Genomic DNA, 8,370 nt, shown 5'->3' with positions numbered 1-8,370 from the left:
GTTTTTTTTTTTAAGATTTTATTTTTTCCTTTTTCTCCCCAAAGCCCCCCGGTACATAGTTGTATATTCTTCAGTGTGGGTCCCTCTAGTTGTGGCATGTGGGACACTGCCTCAGCGTGGTCTGATGAGCAGTGCCATGTCCTCACCCAGGATTCGAACCAACGAAAAACTGGGCCGCCTGCAGCAGAGCGCGCAAACTTAACCACTCGGCCACGGGGCCAGCCCCTGTATGTTGATTGTTTTAAAATGTTTTCTCTACTATAAGATTTGAGGAATTTACATACTTAGACAAATTTAGAGGAATTACATGTTTAGAGGAATTCTTATTTTAGAGATATTATTAGTACATATTCATCAAAAAGAGGCCAATGGTTACCTCAGTTATAAAAGGATGTGGGTAAGTGAAACCCATGGAAGCCTAGATTCCACAGATCTTATTTTATTTATTATTATTTTTAAAATTATTCTTATTTTATTTGAAGAAGGGAAGTTGACTTGGTATAGAAAGGTCACACGGAAAATGAAGACAAATACTGGCCCTTAAGAATGCCTGCTCCCAGTTCTGACCAAATTTAGTATGTTTAACCAAAACTGTAAGTCTCTACAAAGAGTCTATGAAATACTTTGTGATAGTTCTTAAAAATGACATTATTAAATGAGTGTTGATACATTTACATACTGCAATAGGATTACCACCATAACATTAGCTAATACCCTTACATAATTATCATTTCTTTTGTGGTGAGAACATTTAAGATTGAAGTTGATAATACAGTATTGTTGACTATAATCACTATGCTGTGCATTAGGTCTCCAGAATTTATTTATCTTCTAGTTGTAACTTCATATCCTTTAAGAACATGTCCCCAGTTGCCCCACTCCCTGGCCCTAGTGGCCACCATTCTACTCTGTTTCTACCATTTCAGCTTTTTTTCTTTTAAGATTGGCACCTGAGCTAACAACGTGGCCAATCTTTTTTTTTTTTTCTGTTTTTTCTCCCTCAATCCCCCCAGTATATAGTTGTATATTTTATTTAGTTGTGAGTCCTTCTAGTTGTGGCATGTGGGATGCCACCTCAACATGGCCTAATGAGCGGTGCCATGTCCACACCCAGGATCTGAACCGGTGAAACCCTGGGCCGCCGAAGTGGAGCGCGTGAAGTTAACCTCTTGACCACAGGGACGGCCCCATTTCAGCTTTTTTAGATTCCACACATAAGTGATACCATACAGTATTTATCAGTCTGGGACTTATCTCATTTAGCATAATGCTCTCAAGATCCATCCATATTGTCACAAATGGCAGGATTTCCTTCTTTCTCATGGCTGAATAATTCTCCATTGTATATATATACCACATCTTCTTTATCCATTCTCCCATTGATGGACACTTCGGTTGTTTCAGTATCTTGGCTATTGTGAATAATGCTGCAATAAACATGGGACTACAGATATTTTTTCAATATCCTGTTTTCATTCCTTTTGGATATATACCCAGAAGTGGGATTGCTGGATCATATGGTAGTTCTATTTTTACCTTTTTGAGGACCCTTCATGCTGTTTCCCATAGTGGCTGAATCAATTTACATTCCCAAAAACAGCGTACAAGGCTTCCCTTTTCTCCATATCCTCATCAACACTTGTTATCTCTTATCTTCTTGATGATAGCCATTCTAACAGTTGTGAGGTGATATCTCATTGTGGTTTTGATTTGCATTTCCATGATTAGTGATGTTGAGCATTTTTCATGTACCTCTGGCCATTTGGATGTTTTCTTTGGAAAAATGTCTATTCAGTACTCTGGCCCTTTTTTTTTTTTTTCTTAGTAAGATTAGCCCTGAGCTAACATCTGTGCCAATATTCCTTCACTTTATGTGTGGGTAGCCACCACAGCATGGCTGATGAGTGGTGTAGGTCCACGTCTGGGATCCTAACCTGTGAACCTGGGCCACTGAAGCAGAGTATGCCGAACTTAACCAGTACCTCATAGGGCCAGCCTCCCTCTGCCTATTTTTTTTTTTAAAGATTTTATTTTTTTCCTTTTTCTCCCCAAACGCCCCCAGTACATAGTTGTGTATTCTTAGTTGTGGGTCCTTCTAGTTGTGGCATGTGGGATGCCGCCTCAGCGTGGCTCAGTGAGCAGTGCCATGTCCGTGCCCAGGATTCGAACCAATGAAACACTGGGCCACCTGCAGCAGAGCGCGTGAACTTAACCACTCGGCCACAGGGCTAGCCTCATCCCTCTGCCTATTTTTAAATTGAATTACTCATGTTTTGTTATTGAGTTGTATGAGTTCTTTAAATATTTTGGATGTTAATGCCTTATCCAATATATGGTTTGCAAACATTTTCTCCCATTTTGTAGGTTGGCTATTCACTTTGTTAATTGTTTCTTTTTCTGTGCAGAAGCTTTTTAGTTTAACGTAGTTCCACTTGTTGATTTTGATTTTGTTGCTTGTGCTTTTGGTATTATACCCAAAAATGTCATTGCCAAGACCAATGTTAAGCAGCTTCTCCCCTACGTTTTCTTCTAGAAATTTTATGGTATCTGATCTTATGTTTAGGTCTTTAATCCCTTTTTAGTTAATTTTTGTGAGCACAGTTCCTGATTTCAAACTATACTACAAAGCTATAGTAATTAAAACAGTATGGTACTGGCATAAAAATAGACACATAGGTCAATGGAACATAATAAAGAACCCAGAAATAAACCCCCCCTTATGCAGTCAACTAATATTTGACAAGAGAGCCAAGAACACTTAGTGAGGAAAGGATAGTCTCTTCAACAAGTGGTGCTGGGAAACTGGATAACCGCATGCAGAAAAATGAATGAGACTCCTAGGTTACAAAGATCTTACACTAGGCTGTGCCTCGCCTTTCTCCAAACCTTCTGAGTCTCTTGACAAGCACTACAGTCGGTTGGTTCCAGGTCCCCATTCTTTTACTTCTCTTGAACATTAACAAACAGAGCCAGTAGATGCCAACACGGGAAAAAGTAAGGACCTGAGTTCCTAGAAAATCAGGAACTAACTATATCAAGAATCTTTTACATGCAGAGACCTCAAGTATTATATTATATGGTAACTTTATTTTTAAGATTTTATTTTTTCCTTTTTCTCCCCAAAGCCCCCTGGTATACAGTTGTGTATTTTTAGTTGTGGGTCCTTCTAGCTGTGGCGTGTGGGATGCCGCCTCAGCGTGGCCTGACGAGAGGTGCCACGTCTGCGACCAGGATCTGAACCAACAAAACCCTGGACCGCCCAAGTGGAGTGCACAAACTTAACCACTCGGCCATGGGGCTGGCCCCTATATATTATATAGCAACTTTAAGGCTGATTCCAGCTATAATTCAAAACTTCATGGCAATAAATGTGCACAAGTCTGATTAATTTAGATTGCATTTTGAAATAAAATGTGACATAATCATATCTTTCTTTCTTTTTTTTTTTTTTAGGAAGATTACCCCTGAGCTAACATCTGCTGCCAATCCTCCTCTTTTTTGCTGAGGAAGACTGGCCCTGAGCTAACATCCGTGCCCATCTTCCTCTACTTTGTATGTGCGACACCTACCACAGCATGGCTTGCCACGCGGTGCCATGTCCACACCTGGGATCTGAACCGGAAAACCCTGGGTTGCCAAAGGGGAACGTGTGCACTTAACCGCTGCACCACCATGCCAGCCCCCTGATCGTATCTTGAAATTAGTACTACAATACTATTCAAAATGATTCAAATTTAGAGATTATTTTATTGTTCCTCAAACATTCATTAACTCATATTCCATGAGTACACAAAACAGAGGTAGTATTTGAGAAAGTACATCTTATTATTACCTTGATACATTTAATACCATAACTGTAAATTTAAATATAAGAACCGTTTGATATTTATTGAATTAGCTCAATGCTCTGATTGAGATTATTGTATCTGAACTGAAATAGGCAAAATACAATATCAAAAATACAAATAGTATAAATACCAAATATAAGACTAAAAATACAAGAATAATGTACTACTAAAAATAATGCTATATGTTTTAATATATAAAACAAATATGATCACTGGAGGTTTTCTTGAGTTTTTTTTTTTTAACTAAAAATTTTTCAATTTCCTTTCTCAACTGTGTAAGATGCCTTTGCTTCAAGTCCAGGCCCCTCTTTCTTCAGAGTTCTTAGTGAGGGGTGCGTGCTTACTTAGTAAGTCAGTCTTAGCAATTCCAGACTCAGGGTCCTAAAGCGCATCAGAACTAGATTGGAGGACCAAACAAATCTCGAGCAGAACAAGAGTGGTTTTACTTTCCAAGTCCTAAGTTTGAGACGATGTATGCATCGAAAAAATGGTGTAGATTTCATCATAGTGCTATTCAGGAGGCAAGAGGGTGTACCAGAAAGCGCCCTGAGTGAAGAGACAGGAAACACAGTTCTAATTTCAGTTTTATTAATAACTAGCAGCATGACCCTTGGTATCTTATTTAAAGTTCTTTGGGTTTAAATAAGAAAATTGCTCTCTAATATTCTATGAGTCTAACCAAAAAAAAAAAAAAAATCAAGAATCATGTAGTGATCAAGAAGAATATATCGAAATTCAAGCCATTTAAGGATTATTTAAAAAATAGAAATTTTAGTGATGTATCTCAGATTGTTAAGATCCAGGATACACACAGTTCTATTTTACAGTAACACTTCCAGTCTGAAACGTTTTTTCAGGTCTGTTCAAGGCACTCTGATTGGTGTTAGGAGGGACACAAAGACAAAGCAGCCCCATCCCTCCCGCTCTCACAAAGCTTACCAGTTCGTAGGTCCGCCCTCTCCTCAAGCACCCTGCCCCTGCTGCTCCTTTTCCTTCAGCAGAAAACCTTTCATCCTAGTTGGAAGAAAGAATTAAGGTTAGAGGCATAGCCTACCTGAAGTCGAAAGCCACACCTAGAGACTCATCTCCATCGATATGACCCTCCCTTTCTTCTTCTGGGTTTCTTCTCTCTAACAGCTTTTTGGCTGAGCCTAGTAAAGTGTTTAAGACTCACAGCAACCAACACCACAATCCAGGTATTCTCTTCCTCCCTAAGTACTGCCCGTTCCCTTCCAAAGAATAGCCCACGCTTTCTGTTTCCACTTTGTCACATCTTACCATGTGAAGGAAGATAAATTACTGCTGACGTTGTGTCAGCTGTCCTGTTGGATGTCCCACATTCTGGATTTGGCTGATTGTTTCTTCATGGTGTTTTTAATTTGTCCTTCTGTCTGCGGTCTTTCCTGTAAACTGGAATTTTGTTCTAATGGCTTAATGAGATTCAGGTTCAACATTTCCGGCAACATTATTTTTATAAAAACATAAATTTTGGGGGCTGGCCCCGTGGCCGAGTGGTTAAGTTTGCATGCTCCGCTGCAGGCGGCCCAGTGTTTCATTGGTTCGAATCCTGGGCATGGACATGGCACAGCATCAAACCATGCTGAGGCGGCATCCCACATGCCACAACTAGAAGGACCCACGATGAAGAATATACAACTATGTGCCAGGGGGCTTTGGGGAGAAAAAGGGAAAAAATAAAATCTTTAAAAAAAAAAACATAAATTTTTTTTTGAGGAAGCTTAGCCCTGAGCTAATATCCACCATCACTCATCTTTTTGCTGAGGAAGCTTGGCCCTGAGTTAACATCTGTGCATATCTTCCTCTATTTTATATGTGGGATGCCGCCACAGCATGGCTTGATAAGCAGTGTGTGGGACCGCACCCAAGACCCAAACGGCGAACCCCAGGTCTCCAAAGCAGTGTGTGAATTTAACTGCTAAGCCACTGAACTGGCCCCAACATAAACTATTTTTGTTGTCATGTTACAAGAAGGGCTGTGAGGCTTGAATTTGACTGTTTTTTTTTAGAGCCGCATGTAGCATGTGGCTAACTAAAGCTTCATCTCACTCATTCTAATCTACTCTTACCAGGCTTCTGCCCCTAAGCTATGTTCAGATTGAAACTTCTTTGCAAAATATCACCAATGACCTTCTAACTGCCAAATCAAATTTCTGTAATGTGACTTGGTTGGCCATACCCTGCAAATGACACAGGGAAGATGTGTTACTGAGATGATTACTGTCGTGGGAAGACTGGGGTTCAATCCAGCAGGGGACCCTTTGAGGATCCATATAGGATGCATTGTAGAATTGCCCCTTCCTTAAAGTTGGGATGCTGAGGCAGGTACCTACCAATTCCCATCCTCCATTGCTTAAGGACTGCTTTGGGGGCACTAACTTCCCCTTGAACTCCTGTGCTGTGGTTGCTGGAGCATTGCCCAAGAGAATGATCCTTCAGAGAAAGTCCTGAGGCAGAAAAACAAAGTGGCCTGTTACCATGGTCTAGGGGTGTCCACCATAGATGCAGCTGAAGTCACAAGTTGGCCAAGCGTGTGATGTGGGACACCACATGCATCTACTAGTGTCTCCAAATCTGATCTGACTCCTATATTCTCCAACTCATTGAATGACAGCATATCCATTTAGTCAACTGTGACAGAGACTGCCAATTGCCCCAGTTCATTCTCCTCCTTTTCCTCATAGTAATAGCGAGAGCTGTTGGGGTGTGGGATGAGTGAGAGGGCTAAGCTGGTAGGTTCCCAGAGGAGAAGAGGGGATTGGAAAAGAGTTTAAGCATTTAGGGAGAGAACCCTGACACTCCGAAGGCTTAATTTCTGCCATTGCTAGGAAAACTTGGACTGAGATAGGACTTAATGGCAAGGATGCGACAAGTGTTCCTGTGTGTGTGTGTTAAAGGCACGTGGAGGTGCATTTTTTTGTGAAAAATCATTGTTCAGCATTACATGGAATTTAACTTTTGGCTGTGAATTATTTATGGAAGGAGGATTGGGGAGATTTGAAATGACCATCATAGCAATGAAGCCTGCATGGTGTTGTGAATTGTTTGCGTTTGAATACAGGAGTCCTGGATGTGTCTATATTAAAATATATTAGCTTACTAATCTATTTAGTAATAGAATCCCCTGAGATTTAGCTGGACACATAGCTACCCATCTAATGACAATGTTTCCCAGTCAACCTCGCAGCTGGATGTAGTGCTATGCTTAGGTTCTCCCCCACAGAAAATGACAAAAGATCAGGGCCAACATAACAGATTGGATTTATATATAAGAAACTTCTCTTATTAAAAAAACTATAGGGTCTCTGTATATACAACCACACCTAGACCCTAACTAGCATATAAAGTGAGAGGAAACCATTGCCCTGTGATATCTTCTCTGCACAAAGAAAGCCATAAGGACATCGAGATTCTGGATCATGCTGTGCCTCGAAGTGAGAGCCATTTGCTAGATTTTGCTAGCGATTTGCTAGTTTCCCCAGAATTAAGGAACAGTTTGACCCCCATATTCCTGATTAAGATATGGTTGTCCCAAGCAGCTAAAATTGCCTTGGAGGTGAGAATATAAAAGGTTGATTCCACTGAAAAGAGGTAATGCCCACAGACTAGGATGGTTTCTGAGAAAACACGTGTCAAAAATGGATAGAATGCTATGCAACAATGCCTGTCCCTGTACTCCCAGTGTCTTGGAACATGTTTAGTCCACAAGGTTAAAGAACTGAGGAACAGGAGCTGATGGAATAGATCCAGGTCACAAAATGGCCCAGAGTCAAGGAGAGGGCACCAAACCTATTGTCTATCTGGTTATTCTAAGACTTGGCATTTTCTGTGAATATTTTTTTTATTCTTCAATTAAAAAAACAGCTGGTTTGTATATATTTAACCATCTTGATGGTTCTAAAAACAGCTTATCAATTAATTCTTTTAGGATTGCTAGTCATATTTTCTATAAATAATTTTGTCTCCTAATACTTTCATATTTGCTATAATGAATATTATTCTAAAGTTAGTTGTAATGATGAGAAGGTGCTGAAGTTTTTAGGAACACATGGGAGAGATCTGATGAGGATAGAGGCAACATAAAACAGCTAAGAAGCACCCAACATAAAACGATTCCAAGAGTTCAAATCTAAAGCACGTCACTGTCTACATTCTGGTTATCACACTTTAGGATTTCAAAGACAAGTAAACTTTTTAAAGTTTAGGGACTGACCTAGAGCTGCAAACTTTTTATATTTCCAATGTATGAACATTAAAACAAATGAAATAACTTTAGTTTACATCACATTTTATATTTTTTCCTCATTTCAGTACAAATTGGTAAAAATGACATCAGGCAAAGCACTGGTTCCTAGTTTAATGAGCAGTGAGTAGCAAATTGATTATTTTTTTTATTAAATTTTAAATAGATTCTTTATGGGTAGATGCCTGTTTCCAACCTCCTGTTTACCTGCTCTTTATGAGAAGAAGAACTCTTGCTACTTAGATACATGTCTAATAAACA

At 39.7% G+C, this 8,370-nt stretch overlaps 1 long non-coding RNA gene across 1 annotated transcript; it reads right to left on the bottom strand.

The window, feature by feature from the left end:
* Nucleotides 1-3,727: 3,727 nt before the first annotated feature.
* Nucleotides 3,728-4,923, bottom strand: LOC139076353 (uncharacterized). Its single transcript, XR_011527892.1, has 2 exons — nucleotides 4,788-4,923; nucleotides 3,728-4,394 (listed from the first exon to the last, which is right to left on the bottom strand). It is a non-coding gene; the product is annotated as an uncharacterized lncRNA (long non-coding RNA).
* Between the last annotated feature and the right edge of the window lie 3,447 nt (nucleotides 4,924-8,370).

The sequence above is a fragment of the Equus przewalskii genome, chromosome 16 (assembly GCF_037783145.1).
Source record: "Equus przewalskii isolate Varuska chromosome 16, EquPr2, whole genome shotgun sequence".
NCBI classification, from domain to species: domain Eukaryota; kingdom Metazoa; phylum Chordata; class Mammalia; order Perissodactyla; family Equidae; genus Equus; species Equus przewalskii.
This window is presented reverse-complemented; position numbering and strand designations above follow the sequence as displayed.